This window comes from Rhinolophus sinicus, linkage group LG01, assembly GCF_036562045.2.
Source record: "Rhinolophus sinicus isolate RSC01 linkage group LG01, ASM3656204v1, whole genome shotgun sequence".
In the NCBI taxonomy this organism is placed as follows: domain Eukaryota; kingdom Metazoa; phylum Chordata; class Mammalia; order Chiroptera; family Rhinolophidae; genus Rhinolophus; species Rhinolophus sinicus.
In genome coordinates, this window is record NC_133751.1 from 97405094 (window position 1) to 97426180 (window position 21087).

The 21087-nt window shown below is 35.4% G+C and overlaps 1 protein-coding gene across 4 annotated transcripts in view; it reads right to left on the minus strand.

Moving 5' to 3' along the window:
- NRIP1 (nuclear receptor interacting protein 1) overlaps nucleotides 1-21087 on the minus strand; it is an 85549-nt gene that overhangs the window by 51960 nt on the left and 12502 nt on the right. For all 4 annotated transcript variants that reach the window (XM_019748908.2, XM_019748907.2, XM_074333526.1 and 1 more), the window contains exon 2: nucleotides 13400-13479. The gene's annotated coding sequence lies outside the window, so the exon portion shown is untranslated. The remainder of the gene's footprint in view (nucleotides 1-13399; nucleotides 13480-21087) is intronic.

The following is a 21087-nucleotide window of genomic DNA, read 5'->3' on the forward strand; positions in this document are numbered from 1 at the left end:
AGGGGTGAGTAACAATGGGTATGAGGGTCCTTTTCAGGGTCATGTTCAAAAATTAGATGGTGGTGTTCATTGCACACCTGTGTGACTATAAAGAACACTTTAAATGGGTAAATTTTATTGCATGTGAATTATATCTCAATAAAGTTGTCAAAAAGATGACTTTTCACATAGCATTTATTAAAACATCAAAAGTAATTTCAGGGTGAAAACTTGGGACTTCTAATCTTATTCATTTGCTTGTGAGCAAGTCTCACATTTATTTGAACAGGTTTGTTAGTGTTTAATTCATTGTGGCTAAATATAAAGAAAGCGCTATTTAAAAATCAACTGTGTTTTTACATACCAGTAACAAACAGAAAATAACATTTTAAAAATAACCAACAATAAAACACAGCCAAAGATTAAAAGTAACTTGCAAATATTGTCATACTATATGAAGAAAATATATTGGAAGACATTAAATACAACCTAAATAAGTGGGATGACATACTTTGTTCATGATAATCAGTATCATAAAATGACAATTCTATCCAATGTGAACCAGTACATGTAATGTGATGTTAACTGAAATCCAAAAGGTTTATAAGTTGACTCTAAACTTTATAATGGGGCAGCAAAAAAAGTCCGTAACAGAAAAGCCCTGCAACCAGAAAAAGAATACAGCAGGAACCTTGCCCTGCTATACGGAGACTTGTTATAAAGCTGTACCAATTAGTGAGCTCAGGGAAAAGAGACAAATTGACTGCTAGAGAAGAAACAGACCTTCAAACATATGAAAAATGATATTTGACAAAAATTGATTGCAGGTCACTGAAGAAAGGCACTCATTCAATAGTGCTGAAACAACTGGTTATTCATTTGGGGGGGAAAGAAATTGGATCCTTATAGTTTAACATATATAAAATATGTTTTAGAGAGATTAAAGTTTGAAGTAGAGAAGGCAATTCTTTAATATTTTCTAAATAAAATACACGAAAATATCTTTATGAACTCAGAATAGGGAAAATTTTCTTAAGACATAGAAAGGGCTAACTATAAAGCATACGATGAATAAATTCAACTACATTATAAAAACTTCCATTCATCAACAAATACAACAAAGAAAAACTGAAAAGATTAACTACAACACCACACAGCACATTGCCAGAAAAGATCTTGGTATACGGAATGTGTGTGTGTGTGTGTGTGTGTGTGTGTGTGTGTGTGTGTGTGTGTGTTCTGTAACATTTACATAAAAATGGGCAAAAGCAAAGAGGTTATCCCTAACAAGGGGTGTAAGAGCCCATGCAGAAAGAGGCAGTGTCTGTGGTGGCCTGGAGGGAACAGTGAGGTGGGGAGTCCGAGCCCAGGCTGTGGAAGGGAGGTTTGTTGAGCAGGACCTTGTACGGCAGTGGTCCCACCATGGGTGTCAATGCCCGAGCAGGGGGAGGGGGTACCCACAAAACGATGCACCAAGCTATACAATGTAGGACTCCAAGTAGGATGAGGAGGGCTTCCACATGAAAGGTCTTCAAAGCTCAAATAGAATTTGTTGGTGGGGAAGGGTGCAACAGATGTCGCAGTGTGATTACGTACAGTGAAACTGATCAAATAAGTAAATAAATTTAGGTCAATCGTAGGCAAGTCTCTCATGGTTAGGGGGACAATGTGATTTAACTTCATAGTGTAAGAATAAAATTGGAGGTAGTAGCATGATTGATGAATGACAGGTAAGAAGAACATAGAAGCCCGGGGTGATCACTTTGTAATATAAATGTCTAATCACTATGTTGTACACTTAAAACTACTAGAACGTCGTATGTCAACTGGAAGTGAAATTAAAACAAACAAACAAACCAGAAGCCAACTTGAAAGAGATCTCACTGGCTAAATCAGGGCAAGATGAGCAACAAAACAGGTAACAATAGTGATTGATTACAGCTCACTGAATAAAATACAGACTCATGAACTCATGAACTCATACTGATACAAATAATTAATGAAATGAAAGGGTGACCAGGTAGGGGATATTTACAGTTTCAGCGTTCCTCAGCACAACATAATTATCAAACAGGGAAAATGAGTAATTTCACAGCAGAGAAACATGGCAGACACCATCTTAATCAAGTAATCCAAGTGAACATCACCAGTAATGGGTCAAAATGAAAATTGCGTGCCACCTAATAGGCTACAAAGAGAAGACATAATGTAATGTCTGTGATATTCCTGCCAAATGAATATTCATAACTTGCATAGAATCATTAGGAAACAGCAGATAATCCTAACGAAAAAGACATTCTACAAAATAACTGGCTTATATCGTCTTAAAAAGTTCCAAGGTCTTCAAAGTCAAACAAAGGCTGAAGACCTGTTCCGTATTGAAGGCGAATGAAAAGATGTGATAAGAAAAAGGCAAGGTGTGATTCTACTGGATCCTTTTGCTGTAAAGGACATTATTGGGACGACTTGTGAAAATTGAATGAGATCTGAAGATTAGATGGTAGCAATGCATCAATGTTAATTTCCTGATTTTGATGGTTTTATTGTGGTTTATGGGATAATGTCCTTGTTTGTAGGAAATATACACTCATTTATTCAAGGATGATGGGGCATCAAATCAAACCTTCAAGGGAAAGAACTGCCTCTTTATTGTACTTGCAACATTTCTGTGTTACTATTTAAAAATTTTAAAATATAAAAAATAAATTCATTTAATGCACAGTTTTAGGTACCTACTGGGCGAAAGACATAGACAAGCAATTTGTTTATGAAAGAAAAATACCAATGGTTAAGTAATGACATGAAAAGATGTTCAACCTCATTAACAATTACAGGAAAGCAAATTAAGACCACAATAAAATGCCATTTTTGCAGCTACTACGTTGGGAAACCTTAAAAAGCCTGACATTTCCAAGTTTTGGCCATGGTAATGGCTCAGTGGGAGTTTGGTATCTTACTAGTGGAAAGTAAACTGGTACAATGACTTTGGAAAATAATTTGGCATCATCTCATCTAACTGAACAGTCTCTACACTTAGGTATATACCCTCGAGTCTTGCACATGTGCACGGAACACAAACAGAAGAACACTGACAGTAGCAATGCTTGATATAGCTACATATAAAATAGCCGTACATACACACAGCTGTCTGTATCGATTTACATATATACATTGTAGCAGTCCTCTTGGCATGGGTAGCTATCAAATGATATACTTGAGCATTAATTATAGGCTGCACAATAGTGAGGAAGTCGGGGTGGGGGAAGATAACGAAGTTAAGTACAAAAGTCCTTTAGAAAGACCCTGCATCATGTCACGGAGGAAACAGACATAAACTAAGTTCATACCACCAATCCTTGTGGAGTATTTCTTTTTTTATGTATATTTTTAAAAAGGTTTGGGGCTTCAAAAATGAGGCACTAACTAAATGCTCAGTGTATAAATGCTTCTTTGAATACTCTATTTTAAAATTATTTCCAGTGTTTCTCTGTATTTGTTCAATGGAACATAAAATATCCTCCCCATATACCACTTTATTTCTCCATTTCCTATTTTCTCTTTATTATTGTTTCTTGAATTTATATTCTTTGAAAAGCCATTTCCTATTATTAATGGCAAATCTCATTTTAAAAAATATATATTGATCCGTCCTCAAGAAATATATATATATATATATATATATATATATATATATATATATATATATATATATACCCAATTGTTTATTCGACATCTCAGATTGAACACATCAGTAACTGACATGTTAAATTCAGTCCCTGTTCTTCCTAATCTCAGACAGTGTCAACTGCCTTCTTCTCATTGTTTCGACCAGAAACCTAGCTGCTGTCCGAGAAGCCCCCCTTCGCTCACAGCCCACATCCAATTCATCAGCAAAGGCTGTGGGCTTCGCCTTGGGCCCTCATCTCTCTTGGATTATTACAATAGTCTTGCTTCCGTTTTTAATGCCCTTTGGTCTATTTAACACAATTGCCAAAGTGATGCTGTGATAATGTTATATTGGGTCACCCCCCTGCTCAGAGCTGTCTAGTAGCTCCCTCTGACCTCACGTCCTGCAATCCTCCCTCATTCACCCCACTCCACCCACAGGGCCCTGACTAGAACTGTTCTCCCCAGATACACGTATCACTAATTCCTGCACCAACTGAGCCTCTCCTCAAGTCATCTTCCTAGTGAGACCTTCCCTGGACATAACTGAAAACTGCATGCAGCCCCACCTCCCTTCTCTGCTTCCAATTTTATTTAGCACTTGTCATAGTAAGATACCTAAGGTACCATAATAAGATAAAACTGAATTGCTTTATCTTGTTTGTGGCTCTCACTAACAAAATGTAAGCTCCAAGGGGGCAGCACTTCTTTCCCTTTTGTTCACGCTCTAACCTCAGTAAGAGCAGTGGTCCAGAAAACACTCAAAACACACACATTGAATGAATCATGGCATCACTGCCTCTATTTTGGGATCTTGTAAGAAAAGTGGCAGAAATGAACAGAACTGTGACCTCCCTTAGCTGTGAACCTGGTAGCCCTCTCAGACACACCTGCCTCTGCCTTACTTGCTGGCAGCAATGACCGCCCTCTTCCCCTCAGGAGGTGAATCCTGATTAGGTCCAGCCACTACCGCTAGCAACGTGTGCTCTGCCAATCAAGGCTTAGGCACAGGCATGTGACGCAATTATGGCAAACGGAGTTGACTAGGAAATGTTTTCCACACTTTAAAAAATTTGCATGGAAAAATGGACACGTTGCAACCATGAAGAATGACACGGCCAAAACAATCAAGATAGCAGAGCAGGAAAATGGAAAATACCCATGTGGGTTCTTGATAATATCACTATGACAATTAATGACCCGTACTCCCAACATCCTGTTGGGTAAGATGATATACCACTCATTTTTAAGGTATGTTAGCAAGGTTTTCTATAACTCATATTTTAATTAAAACAGAAAACAAATTTCAAATATGTGCACAGTGTCCTAGAATGTGTTAAGTCAAACTGAAATGAAAATGGATGTCAGGTGTCTTTCCCCTGCTTTCTACCTACTGCACGCCTAGAAAACATGCCATATGACAATAAAACAAGATCTCTCAATGTGAGTTATATGTTCTCATAGGAATAATTTTACAAATGGTGTGTTTGTTCTTATTAAGAATTGAAAATAAATATATGACCAAAGCAAAGACAGTTCAAATACAGAGCTTTAAAATAATTTAAATAATAAAATGATGTGCTAAACCACTATATGTCTGACCAGGTTCTGCAGAACAATTAGTGCTCATCCAAATGAAGGAAGAATGGGAAGGAGGGAGAGACAAAGTCAGGTGGTAAGGAGGGAGGAGGGAGGTTCCAAGACCAAACAAAATCAGGACATGATGAATTGAAGAGAAATAATTATGCCTCTTTTGTATGTGCGTCCACACACCAGGAGGCTGTTGGGGAATACCGTCACTGGCCTGAGATGTTCTCCTTGATCCCTGAGGTAACCCTAGATTGGAAGGGAAGGGGACTTCTGGGTCACTGATGGTTTGAGTCAAAAAGCTAATAACCATCAAGTTTTGATTTTTAACTCAAAGCCAAAGCATTAGTTAGTAACAAAGCCAAAACTAATAACCATCCAAAATTATACCTATTCAAGTTCTCAGTATAACAAGCTACCAAACCACACTGCCTCCTCATAAATCTTATAAACTTTGAAAATTCCTATAAGTGTAAAATTCTTATGCCATTAAATAATTTACTCTAGACATATGGGCCCAAAATAGAGAATAAAAACAATTAACTTTATATAGGATAAACTTAACTCTATACTTAATATAATGCCTTTAATATATAACGTTTGTTACCAATCATTTATTACCTGTCATTTTGAAAAGTTACTGGATAAACTATGGCTCTGAAAAAAAGTACTTAAAGCTGCTGAAAAAGTAGAGATTTCCTTTAAAATTTTCGCACCATATTCTACCATAGTGAACAAAAGCAATAACATTCATTCTGTTAGTAAAACTTCAAAAAGTAGTCATGAATAAACTTAACTAAGGATTTTAGTCCTGAGAGTGTGTCTACCTGATCATGGCAATGCTGACTGACTGTCTTCTGACTTCAGGTATGATCCTTACCTCCTCCTGCTCTACCCTGCTTTTTCTTTGGGTCACTCTACACACAGAAAAGGAAGCAAGAGGGAAAGCAGATGCATGAACAAAGAGATTAGATTAAAAGTACAGAGCCATGGAATGACCTAAATAAATAAATAAGTAAAGCTGTCTTAGTCCACGCAAGCTGTTATAACACAATACTAGGAACGGGGTGGCTTACAAACAACAGAAATTTATTTCTCACAGTTCTGGAGGCTGGGAAGTCCCAGATCAAGTGCAGGCAGATATGTCTGGTGAGTATCGGGCTATACCTCACATGGGAGAAGGGGAAGGGGCTCTCTCTCAGGCCTTTTAAATGAGGGCACTAATCCCATTCCTGAAGGGGAAGCCCACCTGCTCATACTACTATCGCCTCAGGAGTTAGAATTTTAACATGAAAATTTTGAGGGGACACCAACATTCAGTCCACAACAGATTTAACGCAAAAATCTGTTTTTACAAAACATAAATTAAGTACTGTTTTGATAACAGATTCCGAATATTTTAGTATTTTATCTTAATGTAAGTAAACTAGATAAGCATTATACAAATGAAAAAGTATTTAATCCCCAAATTCCAAATTAATCATTACATTGACAAAACCTGAATATTTCCCTCATGTACTGAGGGCCATAAAAAGAATAAAACTTACTGTGCAGTACGTACCAGGAACTGCGTTAAGTGCTTTCTATGATTTCATTCTTTTAATCTCAAAACAACCCTCCAAAGTTATCCCGACTTTACAGGTGAGGACCCTGAGCCTCAGAAGGTAAGATGATTAGCCCAAAGCGCAGTTACTAAGGAAGTGGCAGAGGTAGGTTCACAATTGTTCAAAACCGCAGTGTCTCACTCCTTGTCCAAATCCATCAAGTGACCTGTAAACACTGCCTTGACTTCTAAGGTGGTTTCCTAAAGATGTTTAATAAACTTCAAATATATTTCTATACTTTAATGACTCTCAACATGGAATGCAAGTGTTTAAAACTATTTGGAAGGTTCGATTCCAGCTATTATGATTAACTTGTATTAACTGGATGGCAAGCAAATGCCAGTTATTGACAATAGTGCTAAATCATGTATTATCTCACTTAATCATTATCTATGAAATAGATATTATACAACTTTACAGATGAAGAAACTGAAGCTCAGAGTGGTAGACTGACTTGCCCCAAGTCATACAACAGGTAAAGGGGTGGACCCCGGGATTCAAATTCGGGTCAGTGTGCTTCTATAACGCGTTTCACAAACCACTATCTAATAAAGCCTCCACAGGGTCAGATCAATTGACTTGGGCAACTGTCTCCTGAGCATTTTACGAAAGACTAACAGTCTGTTTTCAAATCACTGGTTAAATTTTCTGCACCTAGAACTATGCTGAAGACAGGAATATAATTACTAGTCCTTGAGGCCTCCACTAACTTCTTTAAATAAAAATACATCTCTAGGATAGTCCAGCTTCAGGTAATTTCTATTAACAAATTCACCAACTACATTGCTTTTGTTACTACCAACATAAGAATCCCGAATTCTCCTTACTGGAATAAAGCCCGTTAAACCTTTCTGGAGGAAAATCTCTAGGACGTTGGTAAGTATCAAAAAGCTGAGGAAATGTTGATACATTAAAAATGAATCTTGACCCAGTAAGAACTGGCACAGGCCTTTTATTTTCTTGCAGTCAGCAAAACTACAAACCTATAAAAATTCAAACAGTAGTTAAGGGCATACATTTTGAAGTAATTGTGTATGTGGTGAGTCACTTCAAAAAGTTATTTTATACTGAAAACATTTTTAACCTGGATATATAGGCAGAACTCACTTTAAAAACTTGTAACCACTATACAATGAACGAAACAGCAAGTCCATCTGGAGTTTTATTGTTTTCTCTGAAAACTGTTTCCCCTGGGGGAAAAGAAGAATATTACTACTGGTCCCTATGCACCTCACTTTATATTTATAGTTCAAACGCATTCATAAGCTGCTATTTCGAACAGCGTATTACTCTAGATCTTCAGAAAAATCAAATGAAGGCCAGTTTAATCACCCAACAAAAACAAGCAAGTGTGTAAGGAGAGAGGAGAGTTGGAGGAAGTGGAGAGAACTAGGTCAGTAGGTGGCAGATGTTAACTGATTCAAACTTGAAAGAAGTTCAAAAGCATGGACAAGGGTTTGTGAAAATTCTTAAAGTGGAGTAGAATGCAAAGAAAGAAAACTGCAAAATGTGTGGAAGGAAAGGTCTTAGTTTAGACGGGTGTGCTATTGAGTAAAACAGTGGCCATCCAAAAATCTATTTGATTTCTTTTGAAAAATACCAAATTAACATTATTGTCAATAACACATTATCTTTCTAGAACATTATAATGGTGACAACCAGCTTTATTTCCTCATTTACTTTACATAATATTCCTGTGATGTACGCTGTATACTCATTTTACAAATCAGGAAACTGAGGCTCCAGTTAAATAATTTATTAATAGTCTGTGTGGCAAACTACAGCTCAAATATAAACCTCATAATTCTAAGACCAGCATTTTATACAACACTGTATTAAACTGTGGTCATGACGGTCGCTACTCTTAGTATCTAGACAAGAGGTAAAAGAGAAATATATCAAATGGGTCTTATACACACATATATATGTATGTATGTGTGAGTATATATATATATGTATGTGTGTGTGTGTGTGTGTGTGTGTGTGTGTATAAATAGAGAGAGAGAGAGAGGGAGAGAGAGAGAGAGAGAGACTGTAATGTAAAATAAAAGCAAAGGATGGATTTTTAAACTACTATTACAAAAAGACTAAATCTTTTCTAAACTTTACGACCTAGGTAATAAAATAGGGGCTTTGGATACTGACTGCCTAAATAGATCTGGGTGGCCTATATAAAGGTAACTTCCCACACATATTTAGTTGTCAAAAGAATATCATCCAAATTGCACATCACATTTTGTTGTGAGTAGGGAAGACTTAAAAACCACCATCATTGCCTCCTCCTTACAGATTCAGTCTCCGTTACCACTTTGTGTCACCAATATCTGAGCACTGAAACCCAGACCTGACGGCCGGCCTGGACTTCATACTCTGTGTGACGACAGCATGCACGGCTTCAGATGCTGGTTCTGTGAAACTCGTTTCCTCTCTCAGTCTCAACCTATCCCTTTCTTTGAACTCATTTATAGCCACCACCCAGATACACATGATACCCAGATTTTGTTTTCGAGGGGGAAACAAATCTGAATGTCAGATACTTATTCCATTCTTAGATACTGATTTTAGTACTAGAACTATATTCCAATCAAATAAAATATTTTCTTCATCCCATAATTCAGTCCCATTTAGAACTTCCACTAACTAGCCAGGTAAGCTATTTAAGTTTTAAATACTCCTAGGAAATAGAATTGATGGGGATGGGGTCACCTTTAAGAAATTTATGGAAATCATGCCATTTAAAAAATGTATTTTACACTAATGTAATTCAATATAAATAATTAAGGATCAATTTTGGAAAATTAACAGAGCTTCTAAATTCATTGTTTTAAAATGTTGCATCCCAGATAGGTAATTTATTACTTTCACCAAAGGCATCTGTATTTTCTTTCTTGTTTCAGATGAATAATAGAGAAACTTATCGTAAACATTCAGCTAACATATTAAATCAATCTTGCCATTATTCAGGTAAGAAATATTAAAACATTCTATATGTTTCACATTAAGTTAAGCCAAATAAATTTACATATTCAACAAATACAGTTTGAGTACTACAACAAATACTTGTATCACACTTCGGAACCTGCAAATTTCTAACACACAGGCTATCATTTCATTTTCACACAAACCACATGCAAAAACTGCTGCACTGTAAGTTTAAATAACTTGGTTGTATAATACAGGATGAATTTTTATCCTTTTTGTTGTATTGCTTTTAAAGCTCCAGGATATACTCTGGAGTTGTTTCATCAACATTTTATCACCCTGTATACATCAGGCATCAAGCTGGTGCTTTGTAAACCACAAATTTATAAAAGGCATCGTCCTTTCCCTTTAGAGTTTACAATCTTGATGAAAGATGAATAAAATAAATGCAGTGTGAATGGTACTAATCAACTACTAATACTAAGGCAAGCAGAAGACGCACATGTTCCTTTCTTTGGGGTGATTATGCAAATCACAGGCTGGTTAGTATTCTGGGAGAAGAAAACTAGTGGAGCTCACAAGACATCTCAGCTCACAAGACACCTGAGATAAAGATGGCCGGAACAGAATGGCAGTGCAAGCAACGTGCAATTAACATGTGTAAGGATGAGGCACATGGAATATGATGCTGGGATAAGCAGGAGCCAGACAGAAACGGGACCAAGCCTTTATCTTGTGGACAATGGTCTTTGTTTAGAGTAATGATACTTCCTTCAGAAGGTTTTATTGTGCCATATAGCGTGCAGAATGTGTCAGCTAATAAAAACTAAAGGCAAAAGATCAGTTAGAAAGCTACCGCAGTAACTAACAATCATAAAGAGTTACATCATATGGTTTATCACATTCAAATTAGAAAAAGGAAAAAAAGAAACAGTAAAATTCTATTCAGCATATAACCAAGAGTATGATGGAAGATGTGAATCTGTTAATACAGATTTGGTTTTATAGTTTAAAGATGTGGTTTTTCCCATGTAACAAGCCCTCTAAACACGAATTGCTTTATCTGGTATTCAACCAAAGAAAATGTTATTTATTCCAACACTGAAGGAAAACAGGCTGATTAAGACCTACTAAAATATGTTATATTACCATCTGACATGGTATCTTTCTATTGGATTTTTAAAGATAATTTTAACTTGATAATAAATTTGACTAAAGAATAAGATGTAACTCTATAGCTGTGCTGTCCAGTATGGTAACCACTAGACACATCTAATATAGAGTATTAAAAGTGATTAATTTGAATTGAAATGTACTTGTAAGTGAAAATATTGAATTTCAAAAATTTAATATGAAAAATGAATGTAAAATATCACATAATTTCTTATTAATTATGCAATTAAATGATATTTTGCAGATAATGGGTTAAATAAAATATTTGATTAATTTTACCAGTTTCTTTTTCCTTTTTTAATGGGCCTACTAGAAAATTTGAAATTATATTTGCAGCTCCATTTATACTTCTAATGAACAGCACTGCTCTACAGTAAAGACTGAGAAAAAGATTAATATAAAATTTCTCAACTACTTATGTTCTAGAATGAATAATTTCTCCTTAAATTACCAGCTTAACACAAACACAGAGAAAGGGAGGAAGAAACATTTATCAGAAATGCTGAAGTAGGTTTTTTTTTTAACTCAAGAATATCTATTAATTTAGATATTCAAAGAGGTAACCAAAAATTCAACAATAAACTAAAAACATTATATTAATTGTCTAATTTGTTTTAAAATCCATTTACAGTATTTCCAGTTGTAAATATGTATAGGAGGTTCTGTGTCGTATTTTCCTCCACTAGGGTTAGGATTGACCTAAGTTTCGTAAATCAAGTATGTCCTAAGGGAACCAGAAAACAGGCAACTTATATTTACAAATACGAAAAATTCACTACTCCTAAAAACCTTTAAAGTTTACATAAATTTTGAGAAAAATAAGTCCATATGATCTATCATAGTAAAAGATACATTGACTGACGTTTCCTGAATATCCTTAAAAGCATTCCAAGTCTCTATTATACTAAACTATAGGCATAATCCACAATTCATCAGTTCCATTCCTGTGCATAAATACCTATCAGAAATGAATAATTATTTCTACTAAAAGATACAAATAAGTTCAGAGCAGCTTCATCTATAGTCCCAAATCTGAAAGATATTCAATGTCCATTCACAGTAGAAGGGATACATGGTAGTATAATCATACAATGGAATTAAGATGATTTGGGGGTTGGGAGGGAATGACACAAATAGTGTACACATGGATGACTCTCACAGATGTAATGTTGATCAAAAAATTAGGACACAAAAGAGTTCACATGATTATAATTGTATAAAATTTCAAAAACAGGCAAAACTCATCTATGGTAAAAATGTCAAAGACTGGTTTCAGTTGGGTGGAAGCAGTACTGACCAGGAAAGACAGCCTTCTGGGGTAGAGTGTTAATTATACAGGGTGTGCTTATGTACAAAATCATTGAACTAGCAAGTGAGAGTGTCCATTTAACTATATGAAGTTATACTTCAGTAAATTGTTTTTAAAAAAAGTAAAAAATAAAAGGTCCTAACATATCGTAAGTTATTTTCAAAGGAATTGCTTAAAACCAATTCCTACTCTGAAGTTACATGAGACTTTGTCTACTTAAACTTGCATCTAAACCTAATTTCTTTGCAGTTTCTTTTCAATAAAAAATAGTAACCAGTTCAATGTTATTCGAACCCATTCTTAATTTTGAGATTATGTTAAGTTTCCTAATTGGATAATTCCTAATGACTTTGAAAGTATAACTAATAGATATAAACTAATAGACATAAATGATTTGAATGTTTATATCTTCAAATACTTAATTGTAATAGTAAATTCTTATCTTCACTTTAAAAAGATAACTTTAAATTCCACAAGTTTCTGATCATATCATTTCTTTCACTGATAAAGTACACATAGTAAAAATTAAATTTAATATTTGGGGATTCATTTACAAGTTCTTTTACAACGTGCTTATTTAAATTTATTATTTGCTTTTACTCCCTCTCCCCCTGTAACTCAGAGGACGAGGGAGAAAATGCTCCTTAGCCAACAGTGAGTAATCATGAACGTAGCGAGTTTCTACTTTGCAAGTTCAATATAATACGCTATGGAAACATAAAAGACTATAGTCATCCAATTCTAGAAATTCATACTGCTTAGCAAGTGATTAAAAACTGTAAAGCTGATTTTTGAGTTCTTTCATGTGAATATAAATCATGAATATCTAGTTAATAAATATATGTTGAAAGAAGTTGACCTATTCACTACAAATTTAACTTTTGTAAAATGTAAATACTTCTGATGTTTATAATAGGCAAAACTGGTTCCATCGAAACCAAGTTTCTTTTACTCACACCAAATTCAGTATTTACCAACACTGAAATGTACCCCTCTCCTCTGTTACAAATGTCAAATAAATAGTTTATCAATATCTGAAACTTAAAGGAAAAATAAATAACAAAATAGGGCACAATATTCTTTCTTTCCTATAATTACAAAGGCTTAACTATATATATATATATTTTTTTAAATGGAGCAATGAGACAAAATACAATACCTTCTGGATGTAGTTCTCCCAAATGTTAAAATAATGGGTCCTGAGAACAGCTCTTAAATAGCTCACAATCCAAACACTCCCTGAAAATGAAGAGAAATAAGTGTTATTTCAAGTGCATCTTAACCTAAAAAATTTCAATAGCATGTTTTACAACAAAATCTTAACAGTAGTTAAAACAAACTAAACTAAATAAACTATCTCAAAAACTATCTCAAAAAAACAACAAAAAAGATATGCTGCAAAATAAAAAATAATCTTAATCATACATGCTTTCCTTGGGCACGGCTATTGACCACATCTGATGAAAAATATAAAATTATTTACCAAAATACACTACCTGTCTGTCGTTATACCACATAAACAGTATCATTTACTCTCAGGGATATGAGAGGAATGTCAAAGATGGAGAGGAATTTTTATCCAGAATTCTGGGAGAAAAAGTATTAAAATTATTTGGTAGTCAACAGAGAGTTTGAAACACCTCATTTTTTTTTTTTCTAAACCACTAGAAACAAAAGAAAATGTGTTCAAGTTAGAATTAGAACCAGCCTAAATAAGTAATAACAACTTGTGGGGAAAGTTTGTACTTTCAGGAACAAAAGCGTGGACAACAAAGGTTGGGGTCAGCAAGAGACATAGCCTACACGTGAGCACTGCGGTGGCTGAGGAATCTTCTCGCGGTGCCGTGAAGCCGTGATACGGGAGGCTTAATGCAGACTCCCTGATTCCCCTACAGCAGCATTCCGAGTGTATTAGCGACTGCACATGTCTGGTGTACATTTCTTGAATCCTCAATTCCTATCGTATAGCCTATAATCTGTTCTCATGGATGATAGCTTACCCCAAAATTAATTCATAAACCTGAACTTTAATTTCCCCAAATAAAGTAACTATTTTTCATTATTACTTCATTCGACCAGCGCCCTTCAGTCTCCATAAAACCATACACAGGTGGTAAGTGTCTTTGAGTGATGCTCCCTTGACATCCCAGCAAAGCAGGCCCTTCAGCCAGCGCCCCTCCAGGCCATTGTCTCTGCATCTTGCTCAGTGTTAGTCTCTCTGTGACTGTAAGCCCTTCATTCATCTTTGACTCCCCAATACCTCGCATGGTGCAAGGTATAGAGATGATGCTCAGTAAATGTCTGTTCAATGAATCAATGCATCTTAGACACTATCAATTAACATATCATGCTGAAATAAAAATATCATAAAAGAGTTATGTGGTCCAACTATAATGCAGAACACTTGCCTTTCTTTTACTTACTTCATTCTCATTTTCTCTCTCCCCTGCCATACACGCAGGGCATCAGGAAGACTCTGCCAGTACACATGTCAGAGCTCCCCCAACCCCAACAGATAATGAGCCATGCCGAGTGGCAGGGCTCCTTTCAGGATTGCCTTGGGATTCCAGTCCTGCTGTCCCAGGTCCTGCACCAACTGGTATGACAACTGGACATTAACACAAATCCCCTAAACATACACATCAGCAGCTCCTAAGCTACCCTCCAGCAGAAGTAGGGAATGTCTCCTATATGTGTAAGTCAAAGATACCTAGAATCATAGCTAAGGGCAGAATGTTCCCAAAATTTTAGAAGTAGACAGAAGGCATCACCTTAAAATAGAATTATAATGTTTACACAGAAAAATACAAACAAAAACCCTGAAGAGCCCTTCTAACAATTTAAAAAAAAAGGCATTATCATTTCCTATTAAGACACTAATTTTTCAGCAGCTAATAAAAAACATTACCAAATCATTTTATGTAATAAAATTTAACCTTATTCTGACCTTCCTCATAAAGCAAACAAACCTCTCTACCCAATAAGGTTCCATCTGAACGATGTAAGATGATAAGCAATACCTTAATTGCATTCATTTACATGACTTTGAAATTATTGTGGGCTGAAGTTACTGACTGCAAGGTCACAGAATACAAAAAAGTAAAAAGTATGCAATTTACCGGGGAGGAATGATCTACTTAAGACAGTATGGCAGCACCTTCTCCTTCCCTCATTAGGAGATATCAAATGCTTAATGCAATCAACAGGTCCAGACATCTCTATTTGAAATGTATCACGTATATATGCACTGATTTGATAAATATGAATACATATAAAATATACTAAGAATATGTACTTGAGTAAGCTTATCACATAGTAGTGGCTTCCTTCTTAAAATCAACCTGGCAGAGTAGGGCAAAGGACAATTCTGTGCCCTAACAGCATTTAAAATCAAAACATGAAATAGGGCTATTCTATTTTCCAGTGTCTCATAAAAATTTCTAACAACTAAAATTCAGGTTACAAAGCCATAAAAAGTTTTAGGGCAAGAACTGCAAACACAGGACCCTAAGTACAGATGATCCTCAACTTCCAACGGTTCAACTTACGACTTTCTGACTTTATAATGGTGCAAAAGCACTACGCATTCAGTAGACACCGTACTTTGAATTTTGATTCTTCCAGGTCTAGTAATATGCTGTATTCTCTCGTGACGCTGGGCAGGGCTGCGGATTACAGGTCCTACCCAGTCAGCCACGTGATCACTAGAATAAACAACCAATAAGCCAGAGTTTTTAGCATATTGTACTTTGTGTTTTCACATCCCATCATGCCTACAAAATACATATCTGTGTCTCCTTCTTCTGGTGAGAAGAAGAAGGCGATTAGATTACTTCTGAGATGAAACTCCAGGTAATTGCCCCAATGTAAGTGTTCTGAGCACACTTAAGGTAGGCTGGGATAAGCCATGATGTTCAGTAGGTTAGGTTTACTCAATGTACTTTCACTTACGACATTTTCAACTTACAACGGGCTTACCAGGATGTAACTCCATCATAAATTGAGGAATCGGTATATTAACAATTTCTGCTTTCATTTTTTTGCCCTAAACAAGCATATGTTCAACTAATTTCCTTAGAGGAGCAGACTTTACATGTCTCAAAGCCAATACTACCACATTAGTAAAAGTAAGGAAACACAACAGACTGACAAAAATTGACTACCATAGATTACAAGGGACAAAGCATATTCTTCAAAAACCTCAGAATATATCAAAACACAGAAACAAGTTAACTCTACAACATATTTCCCTTTAGTTTAGTAAAATTCTATCACAAAGTAGGTATTATTGGAAGTCGAGTTTACTGGAGAAATGAGAAGAAAAAGGATGGAATCTAGGGGACATTAAAAATGTTTACAAAATTAATACAAATGTAGAACATCAAATATTTGTTTTAGGTTTACTGTAACATCAGCAAGAAATTCATTTAAGAAGTATCTGTCCATTAAATTAGATAAATCTGCCACATTTAATTTACTACCCAAGTACTTTTAATACTACTCAAGCCAACCTTTGCAATTTAAAAATGATTTAATGAAAGAGAAGCAGTGATATTATAAAATTTATGCTCCTTCACCTTTTCTCCCTTCACAGAAGGCAAGGTTTTTTTTCATGTAAACTTGTATTAGATCCAAATTATTTCAATTGATGCTACTTCACGAAGAATACAAAGATGAATACATATTTAAGTACTAATTCCTAAATAAACTCCAATACCATGATGTCACTTTGTCCCTTCTAAATGAGAAATAAAATACCTCAATTTCTCTCTATGAGTTAAGCCAATTCACTGTGGAATAGCTTAACAGTATAATAAATGCACACACAGAGTTTTAAAAGTATTAGTTACTACTATGATCCATATGTAACATTCAGTGACTGTATCTTCTTTAGATGTTTTAATTTTCTTTCTATAAGAAGCAATTCAGGGCCTAACACAATATACGAGCTGACCTACGAACAACATGGGTTTGACCTGAGCAAGTCCACCGGTATGTGGATTTTTTCCCCAATAAATACCTGTGCTGTTTTTGACCCATGGTTGGAAATCCATGGATGCATAGGGCCAACTGGATGTGCTGCTCTACCTCATTTTAAATAAGGGACTTCAGCATCTATGGATTTTGGTATCTATCGGAGTCCTGGAACCAATCCCTCAAGGAAACTGGGGGACAACGTAAGTTTTGGGGGAGTCAAAAATTATACACATATTTTCAACTGTGCAGGAGTTGGTAACCCTAAGCCCCACGTTGTTCAAAGGTCAAAACTATGCAATAGGCAACCCATGGTTCACATAGTTTGAAAAGGATAAAAGCATGGGGGCAAATCAGAAACTTCTGATACTGTTTCCAGTCTTTTGGGTTGCATTTTTATTTGAATTCAAATCTCATGTTGATAATAATGTTATGATCAAGATGGTAAATTTTTTGTTATTTCTCAAGCACTTCCTTCCCTCTGTCCACCCAAAAGACTAAATACATTATGTTCCTAAAGCTCATTGATTATGATCACAATATCTAAAGTTCTATTTCATCCACATAAAATCAGAATTGTCCTTTCCATGAATATATTAAAGCCAATTTTCATAACCACAATCTAGCCTGTATGTCTTTAAATGGGCTACAACATGGAACTGAAAATTATATCAACGGCATCACTTTTTTTTTTTTTTTTAATTTATTGGGGTGACAATTGTTAGTAAAGTTACATAGATTTCAGGTGTACAATTCTGTATCACATCATCTATAAATCCCATTGTGTGTTCACCACCCAGAGTCAGTTCTCCTTCCATCAACATATATTTGATCCCCTTACCCTCATCTCCAACCCCCACCCCCCTCTTACAGCTCTCAAAGTTAAAGGAAGAAGTCCAAGTCTAGGTTCAGACACACTTCATTTTTACACACTGCATCAATCTCAGGTGAGCATAGTTAATCCTACCCACAAAGCGAGTGTGAGAGTGAGAGAGAGTGAGAGAGAGAGAGAGAGACTTTCTATTTTCTCTTTTGTTTTCCCTTTCCTCTTCCCCAGGAGGTCAATGAACAATATATTACACTTTTAAAATATATATGACAATATGGAGTTAAACTACCCATCGGTCTGAAAAAGAGGTAACTAAACAAAGAAACCTACCAATTCTATATGTACAATTAAATCCTGGACTGGACAGGGTTGCTTAGACAACACTCAGAAAAGAACAACGTGACTCCAACTGTGAGGAACAAGACGAAAGAATTCTATAAAATCAAGTGCATCTAGAGCAGGTTATATCTCCATTTGAAACAACTGCTATAGAATATGTTGATTCACAACTCCATCTATGAAATATTTTTATTCCTCTCTCACCTGTTCCCCCACCCATCTTGCATTCGACTCCATAAACAGCAATTATCCCCCATTATAAAATAGCTGGCAGTTAAAACAATGAGCCAACGAAGAAAGTACAATATTCTATAACTGACATTTACTGCATTGGCCTTGGACTTCTAATCTTTACCAGACAGGCACACAAATCAATCCATCAGCTCATAAAGGTGTGCTTTTTTAACCTCTAAAACAGATGGGATTGGCCAAAAGTGCCTGGCATGTCAAACTGCTAATCACTGATGCCCTTTGCACAAAATAACCCACTTAAGTTGAGGCATGGTTGCACTGTAACCGACATTAGTCTGTGGGAAACCCATTTAACTGTCACACACTCCTGCCACTCCTGTTCTCCCTTAATTAAGCCTAATGCCTTATGCTTTGACCTTTTGTTCTAGCCTATTAACCCTATCTAGTACAAGTTCAATTATGCTAAACTAAAAACTTTACTATAAAATATTAAATGCCAACCTCAAAAAATCGTAAGGGACATCCTCCTAGCCCTTAGCTCTATGCACCCTGTTACTCAATGCACGAGGCAGGAAAACCTCACTTTTGGAGTGAAACTGATTCTTATGGAGTCTGGAGTGGAGGACCAAGTTAGCATTCTCTTCCACCCCCCTTATTTTACAAACTGAGCCAGAAAACATTAAATGACTTGCTCATTTCATAGCGTCAGAGGAGTGACATTGAGACCTATCTAATTTCTAGCTCAAATCTTTTATTCTCTATGGTATACTTGATTAATAGTTAAACTACCCAGCAGTGTGTTAAAGATACTAATATCTTCACCACAAATTATTACCTTTCACCACCCTCTAGACTACTCGACACAAATAGATCTAAAGCAAAATAAATGGGCACCTCAACAAAGTTTAGAAGTAATTGTTTCCTTTCCTCCCCACACCAAAACTTTCTAGCCCCTTACTACTTAGTTTTTTTCTTTTTAAAAGTAACAGTGGTCATTGAGAACTGCTAGATTTTTGCAACACTCGCAGGGCAATATAAACAACTACATTTTTTTTCTTTGCTTCATTTAAGTATTCAATAGAGCAAATGACTTAAGTTCCAGAAAGCAATTACAACTTGCTACTTAACCCCAATGGAAAAATTCACAGCTGGATATCTTCAAAAATATCTCTTTTTTATACCTATATGGATTGGTATTCACACGTACCGGAATTTTAAAAAACACAAACAAAAAAAATTGAAATTCACTGTAAAATCAAATCAAATGTAGTCCAAACTAACAAGCTATCATCACAGGGGTGTTTTAGTTTCAGTGCATAGTGATGTGTGCTACTCCTCCTCCTCCCCTTTACTTCACACAACTAGAAAGCATTTTACTACTCTCGCTTGATATATGAAAAACTTATAGATCTATAAGATAAAATTTGGATTTCTATGATTCATATAAGGGAATGCATAATTTTAGATTTTCAAAAGATTTGAAGTTTATCTTTTTTGTTGCCCTCCCCAAAGGACCATTTTCACCTATTTTCAATATTAACCAATATTGTCATTTTTGCCTTTAACAACCTGGAACCTTACAAGTTAAGGTAATATGTCATTAAATGGAACATAGAATAATTTTCAAATGAAAGATCATTCAGAGTTGTGCTAAAATGATAAATACTTCCAATAATTCCAATGACGGAATTTACCACTTTTTAAGACGTAAAAAGGGAAGGTGTTACAAGAGTTTAAACTGCAAAGTAAATGTTTTCATGTTATTAGAATGATACTTTCAAAGGAAATTACCTCCTGGCATTATTAGGAAGAATATACATACACAAGGATGTATAAAATGTAAAATACATGGATGAGTAATCACAGCTAAAACAGGGACAACTACCAGGAAACTACTCATTTAGATTCTCATTCTCCTTTTTTACTGCACTGGCTAATAATGTTAATTTCAATGAGCCACCGTGCTTTAATTACACAAGCAACAGTTCACGAAAATAGAAATTGAGTTTGGGTCTCTGCTGAGGAATCCAACAGTGGGAATTCATATTAACGTGCAGAACCGACTGACGTATTCTATAACATATTGACTGAAAAATAACAATGAAAGGAAAAAGCAGTTCAGCTACTCAGGATAAGCAATGATGAAAGCACAACGTAGAATATACCACATAAATTGTAAATGTATTAATTTTTCCATCCTTTTACTTTGGACAACAGTCCATTAGCTGCATATCTTCTTTTGCTATGATTTATAAGCATGTGAATACAGAGAAAAATATGTGAACCATGAGAAGAGATGATTTTTCTGTTAACAAAAGACATCAATTTCCACACATGCATAAAGTTTAGTAAAAAACTTGATCTTCACAAAGCAAGAAACTGGGTTAGTTACTTTAAGAGTATTTGTTAAATCTCAATGCTGTAGATTTATATCCCAGATAATCTATACCTTCTCTTCAGTATTTGAAAATTGCTAGTCTAGAAATTTCTGAGTTCCATTTTAAAATAATTCT